This window comes from Canis lupus, chromosome 2, assembly GCF_003254725.2.
Source record: "Canis lupus dingo isolate Sandy chromosome 2, ASM325472v2, whole genome shotgun sequence".
Classification (NCBI taxonomy): domain Eukaryota; kingdom Metazoa; phylum Chordata; class Mammalia; order Carnivora; family Canidae; genus Canis; species Canis lupus.
The window spans coordinates 45,714,595-45,733,990 of record NC_064244.1 but is presented as its reverse complement, the minus strand read 5'-3'; the positions used below and the strand labels follow the sequence as shown (position 1 = coordinate 45,733,990).

The window sequence follows — 19,396 nt, the reverse complement described above, 5'->3', positions numbered from 1 at the left end:
GGGCCAGTTACTCCTGCTTGTTCACCCATTTTTTTTCTGGAATGTTTGAGTGGCTACTATGTGGTAGGCATTGAGCTAGACACTTGAGGTTCAGTAGTGGGCTCCAAATCCAGATACAGTGTTTGTATTTTTAATATTTTAAATAATTACAACTGAATGGAGGATTATAGAAATAATCAGGGGATTACTGTGATGAATGCCATGATGGGGAAGCACAGTGAGCACCAAGGGCGATATTTAGCAAGGTTTGGTTGTCTTTATGTGCTAGAAAATGTGCTAAATTCTGAGCTTATAATTAATTAATGAAATAGAGATGGCCCTGGCCACCATGATACTTACTTATTATTGGGGGAAACTGGTGTTTTTTGAATAATCACACTTGCACAGTATTACTTATTAAGAAAAATATGGGGCAGCCCTGGTGGCTCAGCGGTTTAGCACCGCCTTCAGCCCAGGGTGTAGTCCTGGACACCTGGGATGGAGTCCCACGTTGGACTCCCTGCATGGAGCCTGCTTCTCCCTCTGCCTGTGTCTCTGCCTCTCAGTCTCTCTGTGTATCTCATGAATAAATAAAATAAAAATCTTTAAAAAAAAAAAAGAAAAGAAAAATATGGGTATGAAGAGAGAATCTATGAAGGATCTGATTTAGACTGTTCCAGGAACATGGATCTGAGGTGACATTTTGGCTAAGACTGAAGGTATAAGTAGGAGCTAGTCAACTGCAGCAGGAAGGGAAAGGACTCCATGCGGAAAGAATATCATGTGCTAAGGCCTGAGGCAGGAAGGAGCATGAAGAATCATAAAGCAGGATATCACATGACGTTATGTCATTGTGTGCAGTGAGGGATACAGAGGGAGAGAGCTAGAAGGCATTCAGCTGAAGGGTGACCAGGATCAGATCATAAGGAGCCTTCTCAGCCACAAGAAGGAGTCTTGATTTGATCTTGAGGGTCCTGGGAGAGCTCTCGTTGTGCTCAAGTAAGAAGGAGACATGATTGGATGTATGTGTTTAGAAACTCACTGCAGCTGCAATAGTGAATCAAAATGAGACACACTGGGATGCAAGGAGACTAGTTAGGAGGCTGTCCTAAAAACCAAGGCTAAGAAATTCAGTAGGGTGTATTGTTAGGTGGGTGGGCTCCAGGGCCATAATGTGTAGGCTTAAATTCTACCTCTGTCACTCAGCAGCTGGATAGCTCTGCACAGCTTGGGCTCTCTATGGGCCTAAGAACTTAGGTTCTTGTTTCTGTAAACCTGACATGATAGAACTGATGCCCATGTCATTGGGTTGCTGTGGTTTAGTCACCATTTAGTCCTCAGAGGAATGTGTGGCCCTGTCATTCAGGCTGTGCCCTAAGAAAGGCCCAAGTTTGAAGGACTGGTACTATGGGAACCTGCTTTCAACCTAAAAGCCCTGTGCCTTGGAGGAGACTTACGAGGAGGCAGGGTTGCCTTTTTTTTTTTTTTTTTAAGGGTTTCCTTTTTTAATTTATCCACCCAAGAAGATCATCTCTTGTAAATTGAGGAAAGTCACCTTAGATGACTAGCTGTAGCCCTGACACATATTAAGCACTTAATAAATGCTATCTGTTATTAATGGCTATATGACTTTGTGTAAATTATTGAGTCTTTTCTGCCCATTTTCTTATGTGTAAAACAAGGAAATACAAGTCCCCACGTAATGGAATTGGCTATAAGAATAAATGAATTAATGCATGTAAAATACTTAAAATAGTGCCTGGCATGAATACATGTAAGCGTATTGAAAAGAAAAGTAAGGACAGGGAGCATTTATTGGTTCACCAGTGTTTGTGGGCCCTTTGTGTGCCAGGTACAGCGCTGAAACATGGAAGAAAGAGATGGATATGGTCCCTGTCCTCATGGGGTGAACAGAAATTGACCCTGATAATTAACTAAAACTGTGGTAAGTGTTAGGAAAATGAAGTTGAGGGGATAGAGAGCATCAGGAAGATTTGAGGAAGAGTTTAGAAGTTGGAAGACAAAAATAGTTAGATAGGCACATTGATTCCAGGAAGATGGTGGCCTCATGGAAACGTTTCATGCAGGGTGAGGTCAGCCATGGTAGCCACCTTCACAGCTAGATTCATCAAGATGAATTGGGTTACCTACTAATGTTGTGTATGATTTAAGAAATGAATTAAAGTGCACAGTAACATATTTGGAACTTATTTGGTGTACTGAAAAATTCCCTAAAGGTTATATAGAGTTATATTTACTATATATAGTAAATCAGGTTTTAGAGACATTATATAACTTGTAAGATTTGTTACTTAAAACCCTGAAGTAGCAAAGGAAGTCTGGAGCCCAGCTCATTGGAGACATTTAAAAGTTGGATCTGAGTTACCATCCTCCCCCCACAAACCCCAAACTGGAAACAGTGCCCTGATAATCTATTTGGAGAAGAGATAACAGGTGAAAGTACCCCATGTGATTTTACTTGCTTTGTCCTGTTTAATTCTGGTAGTTTCATGGGTGAGTCAGATGACCCTCCCCAGGCAATTTATGGAACGTCGAGAGAGAACAGGACAAAGGAACGTTCGTGGACACCTTCAGGATTTACACTTAGGTTTAGGATTACTCTCAGACCAAGTGATTATTCAGAGCTTTGCTCAAGGTTTAGAGTACCCTAGGCAACACAGAAGTTTCTTTGGTATGCTCTTGAGTTCCTCCTCCTCCCCCTCCTCCTCCTCCTCTTCCTTCTCCTGAAATTACACTTGGTTCTGTAGCTAGTATCCATCCTTTTCACTCACCTTTCTCTCCTCCCTTCTTGTTAACAACTCATAAAAGTGATGGTGTTTTGGGGAGAACAAACGAAAAGTACCAGTTGGGATTTATAGGCACAGGCGTGCAGGAGAAAACTGCTTTGCTTTGCCATGACATGTTATAATGCCAACTCTGAGTTGTTTGTATTTTGGAGGCTTGCTTTCATTTTTGTTTTGTTTTGTTTCTGAACTGAAAGAAAACCTGTAACAGCACTATTAGGTAAACCAGCACTGCCATCTCACCTGCATTTTGAGGGAAAGACAGGCTCAGTAACAGTGCTGAGGGCTGTGGTGATGGAATCACCCCTCTCCCTGCAAATTATCCATGTCCTAATCCCTGGAACCTGTGAATATGTTATGTTCCCTGGCCAGGGGGAATTAAGATGGCAAACGGAATTAAGGTTGCTGATTCAATGACTTCAAGATGGAGAGATTATTCTAGATTATCTGGGTGGGTCCTGCATAATCACAAAGGTCCTTAGGAGTAGAAAAGAGAGGCGGGAGAGTGGGAGAGTGTCAGAATGATGCAGCAGGAGAAATACCCAGCCAGTCATCACCAGTGGAGAAAGTGGCCCATGAGCCAAAGAATAAGCGTAACCTCAGGAAGCAGATTCTCCTCTAAAGCTCCCAGAAAGGGATGTGGCTCTGGACTCTAACAGAGGCCAGTGAGGCCTCTTTTGGATCCTTGCTGTCCATAACTGTAGATAATACATTTCTATTACCTTTACTCACTAAGTTTGTGATAATTTGCTATCAAACTAATGAGGCCTGACATGCTAAGTTGTAAAAATTTGGAGAGCAGAGAGGGAGTCTATATTTGTAAAAGAAACAATATTAAATACATCACAAGTGTTCTGTAACTCTCAGGCAGTTAATCATTTAGTTCAATAAGAAGCTGGAGAAGAAGCAGCAAAATAAAAGGCCTCAAGGCCTAGGGAGGTGTGGTGCAAATGAGGAAGGCTGGCCTAGTGGAAGAGAATAGGGAGGGAAGGAGGGAAGCATACGGCCAGCTGGGGATCGAAGGGCAGGGGGTGCAGTGGCTGCTCAGCCCACATTTTGAGACCCCTAGTCTAGAAGCACGGTTACCCTGAGTGACTTGTGATTGTCACACTTTGGAATATAACATCCTCAGATCCTTCTGAGGGTGAGAGGCTGATTTAGCAAAATTAACGACTGAGCTAGTCACTAATAAACATTAGGTTTCAGGTCTCAGTGTGTCTCATTGCAAAAGCCAGTTGGTTTTTATTTGCTACTTTACTGCTTCGAAGTTCAAAGGAGGAGATTAATGATGATGCAGAGAGAAAAGGAAAAATGGAAAGAGAACCTTTACAGAGCACCGATCAGGCATTGAATGGGGGCATTTTAAGCTATGTCCTTTAATTTTCACAGCAGTTTCATAAGTTAATCAATATTCTCATTTTCCAGGTAAGAAACCTGAGTCCAAGAGAGGTCAGGTAACTTGCATTTGGTCACACAAATAGTAAGTGGCAAAACAAACTGAGAGAAACACAATTTTTTTTTTTTTCATAGGTTGAGATTTTTCAAGAGAAGAAGGGACAGTCCTTTCTCTGGGGCTGGAGAGAGGAAGGAAATGGTAAGAACCACAGGGAACTTGCGGTGGCAACACTGTAGGAACATGGCTTTCTTGGTGCAGGCAGCCTATGAGGTTATCTGACACCCGAAGCAGTCAGGTGTCAGATTGGCTGCATCAGGAGAGAGAGAAGAGGCTGAACCCAGAGAGATCCACAAGGGAGACTGAGACTGGAGATGGGAGTGATTGGTAGACAGTGACAGTGGCCAACAGGCAGGATGGCTTTGAGTGGAGTGAACGTACATACCGTTGGTTTTTAGGGCCACATCCCTCCTAAGTATGTAACCAGAGAGGAATCGAATGACCAAGGTGGGCTACTGGGTAGGTGAACCTTAAAAGGTTAAGAAAGCTGGGTGATTCAACTCCATCAGTCTCTAGGAAATTAAACCCGCAGTCCTAGTACTATACTACATCCGTCAGGAGGGCTACCGTGGAGAGAATGACACCCCCGTGAGTATGTGAGATGGCTGGAATGCTTCTAGATGGTGCGATTGTGAATTGGTAGATTCACTTTGGAAGTCTTTTTGGTGTCTGTGAAAACTAAACTTATGTAATTACCTGGAGCCTAGCATTTCTCTTCTTAGGCCACCCAAAATAGGTAATTTTCACACCAAAAGGTGTGTGCAATTGTTTGCGATAGTGAAAAGTGAAAACAATTTCCTGAATTTTGGTACAGTCACAAAATGAAGCACTTTACCAATAATGGGGAATGAGCTGCCACCATGCACTATATGGATGAATCTCAAAAATACAATGTTGAGAGAAGAGCCTAGACACAAAGCAGTATATGCTATACGATTTATTCATATGAAGTGTAGAATTAGAGCTTTAGTGTTGGACTTCGGGACCATGGTTAACTTTAAGGGAAGAAGGTGGCTGAGAGGGATGTAAGGGGTAGAGCTTCTTGGGTGCTGAAATGTTCTAATTTTTTTCATAAATGTCCATTTTTCCCATTGTTACTGTGCAGAACTAAATACCACTCTTAGAAAAATTTAATTCTGGTATACTTAACATGCAGTGTTATATTAGGTTCAGGAACATAATATACTGATTCAACAATTCTATGTATTATTCAGTGCTCATCGTAAGTGTACTCTTAATCCTTTTCACCTGTTTCAACCCATCACCCCACCCACCTCTTCTCTGGTAACTATCAGTTTATTCTGCATTGTTAAGAGTCCATTTTTTGGTTTGTCTCTTTTTTGTTCTTTGTTGGTTTGTTTCTTAAATTCCACATATGAGTGAAATCATATGGTATTTGTCTTTCTCTGGCTTGTTTCATTTAACAATATATCCTCTGGATCCATCCATGTCATTGCAAATGGCAAGATTTTCTTCTTTTTTATGGCTAATATTCCACTGTGTGTATACATATATACCACTTCTTTTTTATTCATTCCTCTATTGACAAACACTTGGGCTGCTTCCATGCTTTGGCTATTGAGATAATGCTACAATAAATGTAGAAGTGCATGTCACTTTTCAAGTTAGTGTTTTCATATTCTTTGGGTAAATACCCACCCGATAGTGGACTTGCTGGATCATATGGTAATTCTATTTTTAACTTTTTGAGGAACCTCCATACTGTTATACACAGGGGCTGTACCTGTTTGTATTTGCACCAACAGTGCATGAAAGTTCCTTTTTCTTCACGTTCTTGCCAAGACTTGTTTCTTGTTTTTTAAATTTATTTTTTTATTTTACCCATTCTGACAGGTGTAAAGTAAAATCTCACTGTGGTTTTGACTTGCATTTCCCTGATGATGAGTGAGGTTGAACATCTTATATGGCAGTCGGCCATCTGTATGTCTTATTCTTTCGAAAAATGTCTGTTCATGTCTTCTCATTTTTTAATAGGATTAATCTTTTTTTTTGGTGTCGAGTTGAAAAAGTTCTTTATTTATTTTGGATACTAACCCTTTATCAGGGATGTCATGTGCAAATATCTTCTCCCATTCAGTAGGTTGCCTTTTAGTTTTGCCGATTGTTTTCTTTGCTGTACAGAAGCATTTTATTTCATTGTAATTCCCATAATTTATTTTTACTTTTGTTTCCTTTTCCTCAGAAGTCATATCTAGAAAAATGTTGCTGCACTTTATGTTAGAAAAAGCACTGCTTGGGATGCCTGGGATGCTCAGTGGTTAAACGTCTACCTTCAGTTCAGCACATGATCCTGGAGTCCCAGGATCGAGTCCCATATCAGGCTCCCTGCTTGGAGCCTGCTTCTCCCTCTGCCTGTGTCTCTGCCTCTTTCTGTGTGTGTCTCTCATGAATAAATAAATAAAATCTAAAAAAAAACAGATTAAAAAAAAAAAGAAAGCACTGCTTGTTCTCTCTCTAGAATTTTTATGGTTTTAGGTCTCACATTTAGGGTCTTCATCTATTTGAGTTTGTTTTTGTGTATGGTCTAAGAATGTGGCCCAGATTCATTCGTTTGCATGTAGCTGTCTAGTGTTCCCAATACTATTTGTTGAAAAGATTATCTTTTTCCATTGCATATTCTTGCCTCCTTTGTTGAAGATTAATTGACTATATAATCATGGGTTTATTGGCTCTCTACCCTGTTCTATTCATCTGTGTGTCTGTTTTTGTGTCAGTACCATATTGTTTTGATGACTACTCCTCTGTGGTATGTCTTGAAACCTGGGACTGTGATACCTCCAGTTTTGCTCACCTTTTTCAAAATTGCTTCAGCTACTCAGGGTCACTGTGATTCTATACAAATTTGGGGATTATTTGTTCTAGTTCTGTAAAAAACACAGCTGGTGTTTTGATAGGGATTGCATTCAGTCTGTAGATTGCTTTGGACAGCATAGACATTTTAACAGTATTTGTTCTCCTAATTTGGGACCGTGGAATATATTTCCATTTGTATGTATCCTCTTTAATTTCTTTCACCAGTGTTTTATAGCTTTCAAATTCCAGGTCCCACATCTCTTTGGTTAAATTTATTCCTAGGTATTTTATTATTTTTGACTCAATTGTAAGTGGGGTTATTTTCTTAATTTCTCTTTCTGCTACTTCATTATTAGTGTATAGGAATGCAACAGATTTCTATACATAGATTTTGCATCCTTTGACCTTACTGAATTCATTTATGAGTCCTAGTTTTTCGGTAGAGTCTTTAAGGTTTTCTATATGTAGTACTATGTCATCTGCAAATAGTCAAAGTTTTACTTTTTTCCTCACCAGTTTACGTGACTTTTATTTCTCTTTGTTGTCTAATTGCTATGCCTATGACTTCCAGGACTAAGCTGAATAAAAGTGGTAAGAGTGAACATCCTTGTCTTGTTCCTGATCCTAGAGGAAAAGCTCTCTGTTTTTCCCCATTGAATATGATGGTAGCTGTGGGTTTTTCATATAGGACTTCAGTATGCTAAGGAATGTTTCCTCTAAACCTACTTTGTTAAGGGTTTTTATCATGAATGGACATTATACTTTATCAGATGCTTCTTCTGTATCTATTGAATGGATCTTATGATTCTTTTCTCTTATTGATGTGATGTGTCACACTGATTAATTTGTGAATATTGAACCATCCTTGCATCCCAGGAATAAATACCACTTGATCCTGATAAATGATTTTTAAAATAGATACCGGCCTGTGGTTTTCTTTATTTTGGTAGCATCTTTATCTGGTTTTTGTATCAGGATAATGCTGCCCATTCTATAAAGAATGAATTGGGAAGCTTTCTTTCCTTTTCTACTTTTTGAAATAGTTTAAGAAGAATAGATATTAACTATTCTTTACATGTTTGGTAAATTCTCCTGTGAAGCTGTCTGGTCCTGGACTTTTGTTTTTTGGGAGTTTTTTGATTAGTAATTCAATTTCATTGGTGGTAATAGATCTGTTAAAATTTTCTATTTCTTCTGAATCCCTTCTGCTAACTTATAGGTTTGTGGGAATTTATCTCTCTCTTCTAGGTTGCCCAATTTGCTGTTACATAACTTTTCAGAATACTGTCTTATAATCCTTTGTATTTCTGTTGTTTTTTCTCCACTTTTATTTCTGATTTTGCTTGAGTCCTTCCCACTGCTCCCAGCACCTCCCTCCCTCCCTCTCTCTAACTTTTTTTTTTTTTTTTTTTTGATGAGTCTGGCTAAAAGTTTATCAGTTTGATTGGTCTTTTCAAAGAACCAGCTCCTGGTTTCATTGACCTGTTCTCTTGCTTTTAGTTTTTGTTTTATTTATTTCTGCTCTAATCTTTATTATTTCCTTCCTTCTTCTGGTTTGGGTTTTGTTTGTTCTTTTTGTAGCTCCTGTAGATATAATGTTAGGTTGTTTATATACAATTTTTCTTGTATGTTAAGATAGATTTGTATTGCTCTAAACTTCCCTATTACAGCCACTTCTGCATCCCAAAGGTTTCGGACTATTATATTTTCATTTTCATATATTTCCATGTAATTTTTAAATTTCTTTTTAATTTCCTGTTGACCATTCATTGTGTAGTAGCATGTTATGTAATCTCCATGTATTTCTGCTCTATTTTTTTTTCTTGTGGTTGGTTCCTGGTTTCATAGTCTTATTAGAAAAGACACATGGTATGACTTGGATCTTTTTGAATTTGTTGAGACTTGTTTTGTGGCCTAACATGTGATCTATTCTAGAGAATGGTCTGTGTGCACTTGAAAAGAATGTTTATTCTTCTGTTTTAGGATAGAATCTTTTGAATATATCTGTTAGATCCATCTGGTCCAATGCATTGTTCACTGTGAACAATGGCTTTCATCTTTTTGTTTTGTTTTGTTTTGTTTTTGACATCCTGTCTGGATGATCTGTCTGTTGATGTAAATGGGGTGGTAAGGTCCCCTACTATGATTGTATCACTATTGATTATGTCTTACATGTTTGTTAATATTGCTTTATGTATTTGGATGCTCCCATGTTGAGTGCATAAATATATACTATCGGTATATTCTCTTGTTGGATTGTCCCTCTTTTTGTTCATAAAGTGTCCTTCTTTGTCTCTTGTTACAGTCTTAGTTTTAAAATCTATTTTGTCCAGCAAAAGTATTGCTACCTTCTCTTTCTTTTCAATTCCATTTGCATGATAAATGCTTTTCTACCCCTTCAGTTAAATTCTGCATGCGTTTTAGGTCTGAAATGAATTGTAGGCAGCATGTAGATATATTTCACTTTTCCCCCATTCACTCTATGTCTTTTGATTGGAACACTTAGTCCATCTACATTACAAGTAATTACTGATAATTAGGTACTCATTGCCATTGTGTCACCTGTTGTGTAGCTGTTTTTATACTTGTTCTATGTTTCTTTCTTTTCTTGCTCTCCTCTCTCACAGTTTGGTGATATATTTGGATTCCTTTCTCTTTATTTTTTCATATCACTGGCTTTTGATTTTTGGTTGACATTAGGTTTGTAAATAACATCTTATGCATATAGCAGGCAATATTAAGTTGATGGTCAATTGATTTGGAAATCCTCTTTATTCCCCTTCCTCTCTGCCTCATCATATTTTAGGTATATGGTGACATACTTTATAACTTTGGTTTTGTGAATTCCTTGGCTGATTTTTGTAGATATACTAAATTTTTCTGATTTTGTGCTTCCGACTTTTACTCAAATGTACAGTCTTTCCTTTCCATTCAAAGTGTCCCCTTTAACATTTCTTGTAGGGCTCATTTAGTGGTCACAAATTCCTTTAACTTCTGTTTGTTTGGGAAACTCTTTATCCCCCTTTTTATTCTGAATGATAGCATTGCTGGATATAGTATTCTTTATTGCAGTTCTTTTCTTTCAGCACTTTGAATGTATCATACCACTCCCTCTGGCCTGCAAAGTTTCTGCTGAAAAAAATCAGCTGATAGCCTTATGGGGTTTCCCTTGTGTACAAATGTTTTCTTTTGCTGCTTTTAAAATTCTCTCTTTGTCACTATTTTTGCCGTTTTAATTACTATGTGTCTTGGTGTGGACCTCCTTGAGTTGATTTTGTTGAGAGCTCTCTGTGTCTCCTGGGGCTGGATTTTTGTTTCCTTCCTCAGATTCTGGACATCTTCAGCTATTATTTCTTCAAATAAAATTTCCTTCTCTCTTTCTCTCTCTTCTGCTTCTGAGATTTCTATAGTGCAAAGGTTATGAAGCCTGATGAAATCAGAGTTCACTAAGTCTACTGTCATTTATTAGATTTTTTTTTCTGTTTTCAGCTGTGTTTCATTACTCTGTCCTCTAGGTCACCATTTCCATTCTGCTTCCTGTAGTCTCCTATTTATTCCAGCTAGTGTATTTTAAATTTCACATACTGAGTTTTTCATCTTTTTTATGTTTTCTATCTCTTTGTTGAGGGTCTGAGGTCCCTCACTTTTTTTCTCAAGTCCAGTGAGAGTATTTATGGTCATTACTTTAAATTGTTACTTATCTCCATTTCACTTAGCTCTCTTGCTATAATTTTTTGTTGAAAACATTTTTTTTCTGTCTCCTTATTTTGTCTTATTCTTTGTGTCTGTTTTTATGTGTTAGGAAAGTAAGGTGTGTCTTCTGCTCTTGAAAGTAGTAGCCTTATAAAGAAGAGGTCCTGTAGTGTCCTGCATTATGATGTCCCCTGTTCACCAGAACCTTGTGCTTCATGGGTATGTCCTGTGTGTTGCATGCACTTTATTGTTGTGGCAGAGCCACTTTTACCTTTAGTCTAGTCATCTGCGATGACTTTCTTTGCCTGTTGTGGGCTCAGTTTGGTCCTTGTGTTGTTAGTGGGCCAGTTTGGGGCCACACTGGGCTTGAGTTGTGTCAGACCAGGCATTTGCCAGAGGTGCATTAGCATGGAACAGCAGGATACTTTCCCATTGTTTTCCTTTGAGACTCTTTAGTTGGTGGGTAGATCCTACAGTCAGACTTGAATCAGCTGTCAGCCCACTGCTAGGCTGCACTTGGACTGGACTATGTGGTTATCTTCCCCTCTCCCCAGGGCATGAGTCACTCTAGAGTGGTGTTGAACCCTGGTGGGACTGCTTGCACACTGCCAGGCTTGTGGCGCTGCCTTGGATGGGCTCTGTCCAAGAGCATATTGGAGGCGATATGTCCGCAGGAGAACATAGGGGTGGGGCATGTGAAATTAGCCAGGTTTGCCATGTCTGCTGTGGGAGGGGACCTGGAAGGGAGGCCTGGCTGGAGGGGCATGTCAACAGGGGGATGTGGGATTAGGGCATACTGTTAGCAAGTTAGATGGTGGGCGTTAACACTGCACTGGTTCCCACTGGTGTCTATGTGCCTAGGCAGGAGGACAAGGGAGGGAAATGGTGCCTACCAGCTCCTTTGTTCCTGGAAAGTCCCCCAAAGGCCCCTGTCCCTCCTGTTCATGTTCTGAGATGACTAATCAAATCTCCCTTCTATATACCTCAGACACTTTTCAAACTGCTGCTTTTATGCTATATCTCTGTAGGATGTTTGCTGTGCTATCTCTTTAAGGTGGGGGACTCCGTTTTCTCTTGCCCTCTTGTTCTCCCAGAGCCATGGCCACTAATTTTTAAAATTCTGGGTGTTAAGCTCCCCCTTATAATAAGAACTTGGAAATTTTGGCTCCTCTGGTTTTCAAAGCTGAATGTTATGGGGGTTTGTCTTCTCTATGTGGGCTCCCCAGTATGACAGTCTGTTTTTCCCCCACCCTCTCTAATCCCATGGCATCCTTCCCTCTGGCCGACAGTCCTGCAGGTCTGTTCACCCTCTCACCATGTCTCTGCCCTTCTTATCCTCTTCCATGTGGCCTCTTCTCTCCATTTAGCTGTGGAGAGTCTGTACGGCCACAGTTTGGGTTGTTTTCAGGGTTATTTACATTCATATGGGTGTTCTCTAGTTGTATCCATGGGGTGAAGTGAGCTTAGGATGCAGTGCCCTAATTTTTAAAATGTTGTTACGTGGGTGTGTTTACTTTGTGGAAATCTGCTACCCTTTTCTGTACATATATTGTGTTTTAATAGAGTATTAAGAGCAAAAAAATATTAAGGCCTGGATGGGAGTCTAAAATCATGACAAGGCAGTGCTGAAACTGCTGACAATGGCAGCCAGGAGAAAGGACCAAATTACTGAATGTGGAGTCCTTGGAAAATTAGGGGCAAGATGGTTATGGAAGGAGAGAATGGATGTGGAACAGCTTCTTGTTCTGACCAAGTTTCTGTTGGCTGTTGTGGGATTGAAGGTACAATGTTGCATCAGCTGCATGGCTCTATCTGATTCTGTTTCTGATGTCAGGAAAGGCCATCTCATAGTTCCACTCAGTAAGGAATCAGTGGTTTAATTTCAGGTAGATAGGAGACCTGGACAGCTCATTTCTTGATCTTGTTTAATTTTTGCTTGTTAACTAGACACCAGGACTCTTGTACAAGGAAGCTGAAAGCTGCATTATCTTATTAAGCATATTATATGCAATGTAAACGAAGCTTTTGTTACAAGCTGTGAATGTGGCTTTGCCTGGTTTGTAGTCTCCTAGCAAGAGAAATATAGCAGGGAGATAGATGATAATGTCAACATTTAAGTTTCCTACCTGGCTTTAAAAGGAAGGAGACAATTCATTCTTTCTTATAGATTTACTGAAAGCTTCTTTTCTTTTTTCTTCCTCAGAAAACTAGATTTGGGATCTTTGTGTCACTAATATCTATTCACTACTAAGTTATCTTGGTGAAATTAGAAAGGTCATTTGTTTTGTGAATCAAAGGTTAAAAAAAGTTCTTAAATAATTGTATTAATTTCTAAGATTGCTTTCCAAATAGCATGGCTGACCAACTCTTAGCAGTCATTATTAATGAGGATGGTGGAAAATTAAGGTCAGGGTTGCATTTTCTTTCCTTTAATTGCTTCCTTCTCTTCCGGGTTGATTTATTTTCTATCTTTCCTTATATATTGTTTATCCGTAAAGCTGCATGAATTTCTAAATAATTTTTATTTCTAAAGATTTTTTTTAGTTCCAGCAATTCTGTTGAATGTAGTCTGACATATAATTGTGACACTTTTAATAGATTATAAGTAATCCATTATATAGCACATAACTAAAGGGATCTTATAATTGAGCATTCAAAATGGCACCTTTCAGAATAAAAAGGGATTTTTTAAAAAAAGTTTTTGATTTAAGTTCAGTTTGCCAACATATAACATCCCAGTGCTCATCCCATTAAGTGAAAAAGTGAAAAAGGGGTGTTATTAATAATTATGCCAGGCAATAGATGTATAGCACCACTGGGCAAACCGGGACGTGTGGTTGATCTTCCCAGAGTCCTCTCTGGAATAAGCCTTGTGAAGGCTGTATTCTACTAGGGATGCTGCTTACCTGGCCTACCCACTTTGACCTGAGTGATTCATAGGCATTAACTTAGCTCAGTTCTCTCTGCCAAGAGAAGAACCATAAGGCCTAATTACAAATATCTGTGATACTACATGACAGATTTTTCTGGCGAAAACCCATGACCAAATATCACTAATAGAATAGCCCCTGTTCATGCCTGGCCTCATTTTTCTTTTTTTCTTTTCCTGAATTTCATCTCTGAAATTTCATCTTAGGACTATGAGCAGACAAGTCACAGTCTTTTTAAGGATAGGATTTTTTCCCTAATGACAAGAGTAAGAAGTCCGTATAGCATGCTGTATCACTTTTTACTGGGCCTGGCTTCCCCGTGGTGGCCCTAATGCAAGTCCTGCCTCCTTCCTGCTTGACTCTTGGATCAGCTGACTCACTCTCCGTCTTGTGCCTTTTGTTCTCAGCAGAGGGAGTTATTAGGAATCCAGAAGTTTAATCATGTTCCATCCTCCCATGGGTTTTGAAGCAGTGGAGAACTAAAGACCTAGATGTCAGATCAAAGGGCCATTATCTTTTCTTTCCTACTAGCTTATCTTCACTATGGCCCTGGGCCCAGTAGGCTTCCCACCATTTCCCCAGGTGGTGAGCTTAGTTTGGCAGTTATGAACAAAGCAGCCGGGCCTGCCTCTTTGGCTTTAAACAATGAGGATAGAAGAATATCTGTGATTCCAACCTGGTTGGTTCTTCAGATTGGAAAGGAATGTGATGAGGGAGAGGAGAGGAAGATTATAGCCAGAAGGAGAAGGGGGGACAGGCATGGAGTGAGGGAGCAGAGAAGAGGAGAAGGAGGAGGACAGAGTGGGACCAAGCAGTCAGAACACAGAGATGGAGAAAGAGAAGGAGAGGGGGAGAGAGGGGAATCGACGGGGGGAGACAGCGAGAGAGAAAGAGAGAGAGAGAGAGAGAGACCGACCCAACAATGACATAAATCTCTTCTCCACCCATGATGGAAAATGAATGAATGTTACAGTAAAGGAAAGATACTTCTTCCCAAATACCAACAAGTATTAGTGGTCGTTTCTATTTTGTGTGTTAAAGTAGGATTGTGGGGAGAGGGAGAGGAACCTGTTTTGCTCCCCCCACCCCCACCCCAGGCACAGATATTCCCTATGAAACTCCACTATGTATACTCTGAGGCTGCAACTGCCAGAAGTTACTCTTCAGTTATTTCCCAGGTGGTGTCCTTGGGACTACTGTGAAAGCTTGGCCAATTGCATTGCCTTTCCAGCATTGTCGCTGAGGAATGGGAAGCTCATCTTTGTCACCTGTAAACCACAAAGCATCAGCTCTTGGTTAGCAGGAGAAGGGTACAGCACTCTTTATTTTAGATAAAAACTTTATTATTGTTTTTGCTATATTGTAAAAGGGAAGATTGTGTGAGCATGTTCTTTGAAATATTTGCAAATACAGCATTTTATTGTTGGATAAAACCAGAGAATGTGGAGGATTGAAAATATTTCAAAGAAGCAAAATGAATTTCTTTCTCTAAAATGCTTCTTTTAGTCCTACCATCCATGGGTTTTGAGAAAGAACTCTGGATGATATACGAAATTCAGAAGTGCGTTCTCTGGAGAAGGCAGTACTATATCTCCCACCCCCCTCCTAGGGCAGAGCAGGGCAACTATTTCAATCCAAGAGGAAGCACAGGTCATCTTAGGGCTGGAGACTTAGCCCTGGTGATTCCTCCAGAAGAGTCAAAGGGACTCTTGACATGTGTTTTTTGAGTGGATTAGGGAAAAACCAATTTCATTAGGTGCTTATACTTCAGATTCAAATTATAATGACATACATCCTGAAGCAGGGCACCAGGACTCCCACTAGAAGCCCAGAGTAACCAGGTCCCAGCAGGGAGGAGACACACTGACAGGAATAGTGAGATAGGACAGGAGAAATTTCGAGTCTGAAACAACTTGCTGAAACTCACATTCCATTAACAAGTAAGAAAAATGACCTGGACTGGGCTTTTCAGGATGAAAAAAAAAAAAAAAAAAAAAAAAAGAACAAAACACGAAAATGTATTTTCAAAGTTTCCATTTGGTATAGAATTCTTATTGACATAAAATTTCTTCTCGTAAATTACTTTTATCCCCAACAAGTAAGAAATTTGTTTTTGTTTTTGTTTTTGTTTTCCAAAAGCCTGTATATCTGCCCATGTGCCAGAACTGTTGATTAGGCCAGAATGATCTTTGAGGTTAGGTAGATTCGCCTGGGCTTGGACTCAATTTTCACCTCTCTTGGTCTGGTGTGGCACTCACTGATTTCCCTTCCTCAGAGGTTCTAGGGTCTGTTTTATCTGAGAGGGTAAAAACCCCGTGCACCAATACAAAATGCCCAAGTCTTCATGACCCTTTAACATCTTGACTTGTCAGGTGCATCTCCCTGTTGGAATTTTTTTTCTAAGATTTATTTTTTCATGAGAGACACACAGAGAGAGGTAGAGAGACAGGCAGAGGGAGAAGCAGGCATAGGGAGCCTGATGCGGGATTTGCCCCCAGACGCCAGGATCACACCCTGACCTGAAGGCAGACACTCAACCGCTGAGCCACCCAGGCATCCTTCCTTGCTGGAATTTCATGTGCCTGTTGATTTCCTCTGTGTTTTGTTTAAAGTCTACATCCGGGGCTCTAGCTCTTTGTGCAAATTATTCACTGTACACTTGGGCTGGGCTGTGGGGGTGAGTGAGAGTGGGAAGACATCCATCCCCTGCTCTTCAAACTGTGTCCTGTGATGTGGGTCTGTGGCAACCCACGGGAAGGACCACTTTTTTCTCTTCTTACAAAAGAGTGCTTGCTATAAAACTTCACTGTTGAGGGAAGATCAGAAATTTGGGGGTCCTTGAAAACCACCCAGCTGTTGATCCATATATCTATCTGATCTCCTCATTATCAAGGAGGGCTCGCATTGCTCAGGCAGCTGTATAAATGAATGATACATGGAGGGAATTACAAAATACTGGTGCGTGATAACGACTTGGCAAATCCAGCATTTCTCCATCTATATGTGGGGAGTAGCTATTACTTATCCTCGGGGGATTGTTGTTGTGCAGCAAAGCAAACGTGGAGCTTGAGGGCCTTTGGATCTTTTGACTTTTGCAAGAGGAACTGGAAATTAAAATATGAAATACATGATCTTTAAATATTGATAGCTCATTCAAATGTTTAAAAAATGCTATGCTAACAGTGTGAGACTCGTCCCCATGTCGCTACTTGCCAAAGTTGGAAAAATATGTTGGTCACATCAGGTGTTGGGTGTCAGTTTGCCACCTCTGCCACTAAGGGATATATGTATGCCCTTAGAAGAGTTGTTCTGTATTATTTTATAGTTGAATGGCAAGCTTCTCTCTGCTTGTGCTGAGTTTTAAAATAATGGTATCATCCATTCATCCCTCTACCTTAGGCTGGTTGTATTGGACTGTACAGAATAAAGTTTGTTGTTGGTCATTTAAAGAAATTACTCTTAGCTCAACTGCTTCCTAATTACCTGAACAAATCTCTCAAGACTTTTCAGTGGGGTCATCCACCAATTTGTAAAGGAATTTAGGTTTTGCACTAAGAGGGACGGGAAGGAAATATTTCTACTTCTTGGGAATAGGGCCATTCTATGTGTATTGGCTGCAGGAGTGGGGATTTTATAAAACAAGCCACTTTAATGTACATTTCTAATATGAAATAGGAGCCTTGTTGACAGAAATGCCACCTGTTTTGATGTCTGAGCACCAATGGCACTCTGCCAAGACGAAAGCAGATTTAGGCAGATTTTAAGCTGGCATCTCAGAGAACTGGCACATAGAGAGTTCATGAATTTTATCTTTTTGCTTGAGGATAAAAAAGATATTTCACTGATACCATGGCAGAAAACGTTTTAAGGCTTTATGAAAGAACTATTAAAATCAGAATGAAACGTTAAAAAATTCAATAGTTTATATTACTTAATGTTTTATATTTTGAACATATTTTAATACAAATAATTTAATATTATAGTACATTTGATTAATTTTCCATTGCTTTCCTATGGAAATTTTTTTACTGGCCTGTGTAATGCTAGGCCAGTGATGAGAAAGCACAGAGTGTTCTCAGTTTCACTTTTTCCCCTCCTGCCCATCCTCCACACAGCAGCTGACAAGTGTCTTCTGATAGATTCTGGTTTGGGTAACACATGGTGCTGGCAGGGTAAGAATTCTGGAAGTAGCTCAATGGGACACCCCAGTTTGGGTGTCCTTTCTGAAAAGGCAGTTTCATATTTTACTTGGTCTTTGGGTGTTGGCATGCATCAGCCTTAGAGCCCTAACGAGAAATGGGAAGTCAAGAATTCTCTGCTCCAGCCTTGGCAGAGATCTCTATGCGTTCCCTCAAGAACTAAGTAAAACTAGATTTCTATTATGAAAGTTGAAAGGTTTGGCCAAAGACTTGGGCAGATATTTGCGTATCTGTAACTTAGCATCACGTTTTATATGACATCCTTCAGGAAGGAGCCCTGCCACTTAGATTTGAAATAAAATCCACTGTCTCTTCCTTGAATTGCACACCTCATCTTGAGCTAGCCTTTGCCTCATTCTTGTCTCCCATCTACCACTACTCAGATCTTATTTGTCTTCCTTAAAAAGGAAGATGTTTCCTTTGGTGACTCCACTTCTACCGTCCCACTATATTGCCAGTGTCTCATTTTCCTTGTAGCCCTTAATTTAACTAATTTAATTATTATTTGCTTTTCCAATAAAATGTAAGCCTGTGAGAGTGGGACTTCCTTTATTGTACTTAATTGTTTTATTTTCAGAATCTAAGACAGCTCCTGGCATGAAATCAATGCTCAGAAGTACTCATTAGGTGAATTATAATTTGCCCCCAGTTGATGGCTTTACCTGTAATCTGTTTTGTTTATTTTTAATTTATTTATTTGAGAGAGATTGAGCAAGAGAGCGAGCATGCCAGGGGAGGGTCAGAAGGAGAGATTTTCAAGCCGATTCCTAGCTGCAAGCAGAGTCCCACCTGGAACTTGATCTCACAGCTCTGAGATCATGACCTGAGCTGAAATCACAAGTTGGGCACTTATCTGACAGAGCCACTCAGGTGTCCCCTGTTTTACTTTTGATGGGGATATAATTTTATCATTTGGCAGGGATGGGGGAGAACAGGGTTAGAAGATGGTGAGGAAATGGGAAAATATTGGAATGGTGTAATTAGCTACATGATCTGAGCAATGAATCACAGCATTGCCTTAAACCAAACCAAAACAAAACAAAACAAAAAACAAATGTGTAATACTTGAAAGTCAGACTCTACTATAACCCTACAGTGGGTTGGGTGTAGTTGTGCAAATCATGCACACCCAGAGCCTTATTGTTATAATTCTGACAAGAATGGAAAGGCTTGTGACATTTCTACAGAACATTAAATAAACAAAATGGGCTTCAAGTTTGGTTTGAGCCAATTTGCAAGGCTGGTGAGTGCTTTTCCGATACACGAGGGGGAAAACGTGTGTTCAGGAAGGTGAGCAATGAGTGATAGAACCCTTAGCTAGTATCAGTTTTTTTAAAGGGATCTTCCTCTACCACCCTGAAAATCCTTGATGATCTATGTGTTTGTTTATGAATGGCTCGTAAGGAACCAAGGGCAATAGAATTAATCTTTTGGACATCAAACATAAGTGAAATGACATTTCTTATCTGTACCCTAAGATATATTGGACAGGAGATGTTCCATGAAGCTGATGAAATTTTAACT

General features: G+C 39.8%; 1 protein-coding gene across 20 annotated transcripts in view; it reads left to right on the top strand.

Moving 5' to 3' along the window:
• PDE4D (phosphodiesterase 4D) overlaps window positions 1-19,396 on the top strand; it is a 1,438,885-nt gene that overhangs the window by 169,342 nt on the left and 1,250,147 nt on the right. For 6 of the 20 annotated variants that reach the window (XM_049097707.1, XM_035713046.2, XM_035713043.2 and 3 more), the window contains one exon: window positions 4,314-4,377. The exons of the other annotated variants lie outside the window; for them this stretch is intronic. The gene's annotated coding sequence lies outside the window, so the exon portion shown is untranslated. The remainder of the gene's footprint in view (window positions 1-4,313; window positions 4,378-19,396) is intronic. 20 annotated transcript variants of the gene reach the window in all.